General features: G+C 40.0%; 1 pseudogene; it reads left to right on the top strand.

The window, feature by feature from the left end:
• The first annotated feature begins 2,461 nt into the window (after window positions 1–2,461).
• LOC116089429 lies at window positions 2,462–3,437 on the top strand (annotated as a pseudogene).
• Window positions 3,438–7,032: the final 3,595 nt, after the last annotated feature.

The raw sequence follows: 7,032 nt of genomic DNA, 5'->3' as shown, positions 1-7,032 counted from the left end.
CTCTGAAATGTCTAGGTGAGGCAGCAGATGGAAAGATATGCAGTGGTTCCTTACCTGTACTTTAAATCCACTTCTTCTGTGCACAGTTGTCTTTAGAATTGGCATGTCATCCATCAGTTCTTTGGTGTATGTCCTTCTAAATAATTGTAATTTTTATCTAAACATCGGAGAACCCTGCTGCTGAGGTGGTATCCCACCATGTCTGGGTAGTTCTCTGAGCTCAGTGCAAAATGGAGGACTCCTTATTACAACGGGGCTTCCTTTTCTCTGCCTGATCGTGTTTGGAGAGTGTCTCTGGGTACAGATGCCAGACCTTAGTTGAAGGATAACCCTGCACAGAGTTTTCTACAAGTGCTGTATGATTCAGCACATGTATCTCCCCCTCTCCCCCTGCCCATATGATGACTAGGTACCGTGGTATAACCAATCAGCCCTTTCCATGCATACTTCTAAGATCCCTTACATACCCTGCCCCTGGAACAATAAGGCAGAGCTGTCTCACTTACGCTGACTCTCAGAAGTTCTTATGTCATACGCACAGTCCTCCAAATCCTGTTTGTCACTTCTGCTCCCTCTGTCCTCCTGGGTCAGTAGTCAGTGACCCCTGGGGAAAGGGAGACCCACATCTAAAGTCCACAATGCATGAGACCCAAAAACATATTTTCTTAATAGAAAAATTTCATAAAAAATATTCTGATCATACTTTCCCCTTCCACAAGTTCTTCCAAATCCTACCCACCAACTTCAAGCCTTTTCGTTCTCTTTAAGCAACAAATAGGCAAACAAAAATCCAAACAAAATAAAACCCAACCAGAAACTCTGACACACACGTGCACATGCATGCACTTGCAGATACACAATTAGAAACGGTTATAATAAAACACCAGTAAGACAAAATGTTCCCAAACAAAGCAATATGAGAAAAAAAATCTACAAAAATACAGTACATTTTTTTTTTCTTTGCAGGAGGATGTCAAGTGGAAAGAGCTACTTGGTGAGGGATGGGAGCCTGTGGCCATTGTCCCCCTCTTAGCACCTAAACCCAAACTAGCTCAAACCTGAACTGGCAATGTGCATGCTGTCACAGTCTCAATGACTTCTGAGGACACTGTTCCTTTGGTGTCACCCATCTCCTCTGGCTCTTACACTCTTTCCACCCCCTCTTCCACACAACTCCCTTAACTAGATGTAACCCAGTAGGTATATGAATTGTAGCACAGCTATGGAAGGCTTAAAAGCTAATCCAAACAGAAGAGAAAACCTACAATATTTACCTTTGGGGTTTGAACTTAAAAAAACCAAACAGGATTAAAACTAATTCTACATTTATAATTCTATAGTGTATATGACACAAAATAGAAAAATTCAAAACTAGCCGCTTGAGTTTCAGTTGGTAGATGGAAAGCATTTGATACTTTTGCTGGTTTGAGGAAGGACTCAATATCATGAATCTTCGTCCTCCTAAAAGAAGATGGGCACAGTTGATGAGAACCTGTGGAGGGAGAATCAGTCTGGGCCATGAAACAAGTGTTGCCCATCAGCAAAGATGCCGCCTCACTGCCTCCTGAAAACAATTGTAACCATTTATGTTTCACCTCATTAGCAAACAGAAACACGGAGCTGTATAAAAGTTACTCAACTTATTGTGAAGTTGTTGAACTGTAGGCTGCCTGGAGAATATCTTTTCTTTTAGTGTGGCAAACCTTAGTTGGCCTGGCAGTGGTAGCACACGCCTTTAATCCCAGCACTTGGGAGGCAGAGACAGGCAGGTTTCTGAGTTCGAGGCCAGCCTGGTCTACAGAGTGAGTTCCAGGACAGCTAGGGCTATACAGAGAAACCCTGTCTCGAAAAACCAAAACAAACAAACAAACAAAACAAAAAACAACAAAAAACCCACCTTAGATCATTGCTTCTTAGCTTCATTTTTTTTTCTCATTGTTAACTTCCTACAATTAATCCACACTATCATTTGGTTCTGAATCACTATTGGTTACTAACTTCGCGGTCTGTTTGATTGAACTGAGTGATTTGTGTCTGCTCACTTTGTTCTGCTGTTTGTCAGGGTGATCGATTATACTTGGTAACTGAAAAGTTGCCAAAGCTGACCTTGAAAGGTGGCTGAACTGCAGCTGGGAGGGATACATCTTCCTTTGGGGCCCCAAACTTGTCTGAGGAATGGTTTTCACTAACACTTTTGTCTTAGCACTTAAAGAAGCTGGTGGTTGAGAGAAAAAGGAACAATCTTTGGAGAAAAGACAACCGATCTTGAATCCCAGGTTTCCATTTGCTCCTGAGTGAACATGTCATACTGCTTTTTCTAGTTGCTATGGGTTCTTGTTATATGCTAGAGACAATCTTGACTCATGGAAATCATTCAGTGTAAGAAGAATACTGCTGCTTCTTTTCCGCTGTTTGACGTTGCCGAGGAAGCATTGCTGAAGGCTCTCCTAACCCTGCCGCCATGTCTTAGTCAGAGTCTCACAATGAGCCGGAACAGCTGCGGAAGCTCTTCATCGGAGAGCTGAGCCCCGAAACAACCAACAAGAGTCTGAGGAGCCATTTTGAGCAATGGAGAACACTAACCGACTGTGTGGTAATGAGAGATCCAAACACCAAGAGATCCAGGGGCTTTGGGTTCGTCACATACGCCACTGTGGAGGAAGTGGATGGTGCCATGAACGCAAGACCACACGGGGTGGATAGAAGAGTTGTGGAACCTAAGAGAGCTGTGTCGAGAGAAGATTCTCAGAGACCGGGTGCCCACTTACAACTGTGAAAAAGATCTTTGTTGGTGGTTTTAAAGAAGACACTGAAGAGCATCACCTACGAGATTATTTTGAGCAGTATGGGAAGATTGAAGTGATAGAAATTATGACTGACAGAGGCAGTGGAAAAAAGAGGGGCTTTGCTTTTGTCACCTTCGATGACCATGACTCTGTGGATAAGATTGTTATTCAGAAATACCATACTGTGAATGGCCACAACTGTGAAGTAAGAAAGACTCTGTCGAAGGAAGAGATGACTAGCGTTTCATCCAACCAGAGAGGTCGCAGTGGTTCCGGAAACTTTTGTGGTGGTCGTGGAGGCGGTTTTGGTGGCAATGATAATTTTGGTCGAGGAGAGAACTTCAGTGATCGTGGTAGCTTTGGTGATAGCCATGGTGGTGGTGTATATGGTACAAGTGGAGATGGCTATTGGATTTGCCAATGACAGAAGCAAATGATTTTGGCGATTACAACAATCAGTCTTCAAATTTTGGACCGATGAAGGGAGGAAACTTTGAAGGCAGGAGCTCTGGCCCTTTTGGTGGCGGAGGAGGCCAGTACTTTGCTAAACCACGAAACCAAGGTGGCTATGGAGGTTCTAGCAGCAGCAGTAACAGTAACTACCGCAGTGGCAGGAGGTCTAATTACATACAGCCAGGAAACAAAGCTTAGCAGGAGAGGAGAGCCAGAGAAATAGCAGGGAGCTACAGGTTTCAACAGATTTGTGAACTCAGCCAAGCACAGTGGTGGCAGGGCCTAGCGGCTATAAAGAAGGCATCTTGTAGACAATGCTCATGTGTGTGGGCAAAAACTCCAGGACTGTATTGGTGACTAATTGTACAACAGGTTATTTTAGTTTCTGTTCTGTGGAAAGCATTCCAACAAAAGGTTTTACTGTAGACCTTTTTCACCCATGCTGTTGATCGCTAAATGTAACAGTCTGGTCATGATGCTGAATAAATGTGTCAAAAAAAAAAAAAAAAAAAGGATACTGCTGAGGTATTTAAGGAGAGCTACAGGCCAGGCGGTGGTGGTGCACGCCTTTAATCCCAGCACTTGGGAGGCAGAGGCAGGCAGATTTCTGAGTTCAAGGCCAGCCTGGTCTACAGAGTGAGTTCCAGGACAGCCAAGGCTACACAGAGAAACCCTGTCTCAAAAAAAACAAAAATAAAATAAAATAAGGAGAGCTACAATGAACAACAGAGGAGGAAAGTGGCCAGAACAAATCCAAGCTTTTTGCTTCTGTCTCAGCTCTGAGTAAGTGTTGTAGAGAAGTCACAGCCACTGTACTGTGCAGATGAGTACAAGATAGTCTAATTCTCTGAGGTTTAGTCTTCAAACAACATATGCATCAGAACAGCTCAGTGCTGATGGATAACATGGGGATTAACTTGTGACAATTGGCACAAAGAGTCCTTTTTTCTAAACCAATGCTTGTTAAGTGAAACTAGGAATATTGTGAAGAGAATTGTTCTTCTTTATGTATACTTAAGATTTTTTTTTTCTAAACCTTTCAAGACTCACTCCCTTTAAAACACATTGGCCAAACCATTATATTATTCATGTCCATGTAAGGAAGAAGCCAGGTCACAGATGACCGGTCACACTTTCTGCCTCCTCCCGCTTTATTCTCTATAAGGTCGGATCTGTGCTCGTGTGTGTGTGTGTGGGGGGGGGGGGTAATGTGTTTTAAAGGGATTCTACTTCTCAATTATATCTCATTTTTCAAAAAATATAATGTAGCTTAAAGGATGCACCACAGAATCAATGTATGTAACCGAATTAAGTAAAAGTATGAAGAGAATCAATAATAACATATTGATTGTCTTATAGTTTGTGTGAGGTCAGATTCTGTGAAAGAAAGGCAGTAAAAAAAACTGCATATAACAAAACATCTGCATCCTATATATTCCCGCCAGAAACGTGCAAGTTTTAAAAATGTAACGTACACATTTTTTATTTTTACATCTACTAGAACAAAAAGTAAATCCACACAAATACAAACAAGCAGCATTAAACATAATGAAATTGAGGTGAATCTACAAACAAATGAATTTAATACAGTTCTGGGAGACTAAAATAGAACATCTTTGTTTTTATAGATGGTATAAAGTTATAAGAACATGGCAGCTGATGTACCTTGCAGAATCTTTGGACATCCCTGGCCTCAGAGTCATTAGTACGGGAATGGGAGAGGATCAAGAGATCTGCTTGAAGTCTATAATAAATGACTGGTACTATGAGTAGCTCTGTACTTCTGCCTCAAACGTCTAGGGCAAATCATTACTTAGCGTCTTTTTTAAAACTTAACAATATCTGTGAAAAGTAAAGGTTTGAACCCTCATATCACCTGGGATAAAAATATGAAGGCATTGCTTGCTCTGCCTGTAGAACAATATGTACATCTTTAAAACTAGGTTGTGAAAAAGTAAAGTATTAACTGGTAGGAATGGAGCACACAGAGGAGAGAGAAAGGATATGAATACTCAGATATCAACAATTCGGTATCCACTTGTTTACTCAACAGGGACCCACTGAATACAGGGAAGAGCCTAGGCTTTTGGAGGGGGGCAAGGTAAGGAAAATTCAGATGAAACTTTTCAGCTTCGCATAGCTTACATTGTCATTGATAATAAAGTTCAAAGAGTTACCCCAAAAACTAGCAGAACAAGAAATGAAGGTTTATTTATATTATTGCTATTATTATTATTATTATCATTATCATTATCATTATTATTATTATTGGTTTTTCGAGACAGAGTTTCTCTGTGTAGCCCTGGCTGTCCTGGAACTCACTCTGTAGACCAGGCTGACCTCAAACTCAGAAATCCACCTACCTCTGCCTTCCAAGCGCTAGGATTAAAGGCGTGTGCCACCACAGCCCGGCAGAAATGAAGGTTTAAATGTACATTTAAACATAACTATTAGAACTCACAATATTAGACAGATGATCTCTAAAGCAGGTAAGTCAAAACACAGACAATCATAATATCTAGAATCAGGTAGGTAGGTAGCCACCAAAAGTAAAAAACAAAAACAAAAAAAAAACCCCAAACTTGAAATAGTTTACTTTTAGAATGAAGGATGGAAGATGAGAGAAGCAGTTGTTACATTTGCTTTATGTAAGCCTGCTCTGCATTGTTAAATGGTATGAGTACTAGAATATAAACAAATAGTAAGTGACTTCTAAGAACAGTTGCAATCATAGACAAAGAAAATTTATTTATCAATGTTAGAGGATTAGATATGAAATGATTAGAAATAGATATTTTTCTACTTTTCTCTAATTATTCAAAAACAGATAACAGTTTCAATACCTTCTCCTGTCTGTAGTTAATGGTGAGATCAAAATAATAATAAGTTAGTGAAGGCTGATGCTTAGGAAATAAAGAAGGAAATGTGTTGAGCGTTTTGAAGAGGTTGAGTATAGCTCTGTGCTCAGCCTGCAGTGTGGGCTCATGTAGAGCTCATGTGAACTCAATGAATGATGACTTTGTGTAAACTACTTTGCATGTGATAAGTCACTCATTCTGCTCAATGACCTTATGCAATGGTCATTAGTCTTCACATTGGTCAGAGGAGGGAACTGAAGCTTAGACACATAGCAAGACTTCCTAAATGCAGACTAGCATTAACAGAAAGCCAAATTTCAACCTACATGTTTCTGACTCCAAACATGTGTCTTTTCTCCTTATGCCCTAGCTTGCCTAATGCAAACTTTCTTAGAGAAAGACTACAGATTAGTCCATCCACATCCGAAGTTTCCTATTGGTATTTAATGTGGCATCAAATTGCTGAAGTTCCCTACTTCTCTAAGCTAAGACATTAGCTAGTTTCACAAGAATGTCAGCATTAAATTCATGATAAAAATGCATGCCTGTTCATTTTTCAATATAAAATGAAAAACCTTTGTAAATTTTTATTAATTTCTTTCCAAATTGGTAATAGTTCTATTGTACTATGCTAAATTTGATTAAATATCATGCTACACTTAAATTACTCATCAAAGTGTATCCCTCAATAATACTTTGGTCCATCTGTTTTCCACTTTTATGTACATGTATTTACTTGTGTTCTACTATCTTCTAGAATTAGAACAGACTTCCCTTCCCAAATACATAGCAATAGGAAAACACTCTGGTCTTGTGCCAAGATTTTGGAAAAACAAAAAAGTTAACTTAGTTTTGATTTTGAGACCAGTATCTTACAAGTAAGAAGGTGTGGTTAATCTTGGTTGTTGTAATCACTTGAAGCTACTGGGACATCT

Source organism: Mastomys coucha, unplaced genomic scaffold, assembly GCF_008632895.1.
Source record: "Mastomys coucha isolate ucsf_1 unplaced genomic scaffold, UCSF_Mcou_1 pScaffold14, whole genome shotgun sequence".
Taxonomy (NCBI): Eukaryota; Metazoa; Chordata; class Mammalia; order Rodentia; family Muridae; genus Mastomys; species Mastomys coucha.
Note: the sequence above shows the minus strand (reverse complement) of the source record. Positions and strands in the feature narration are given on the sequence as shown.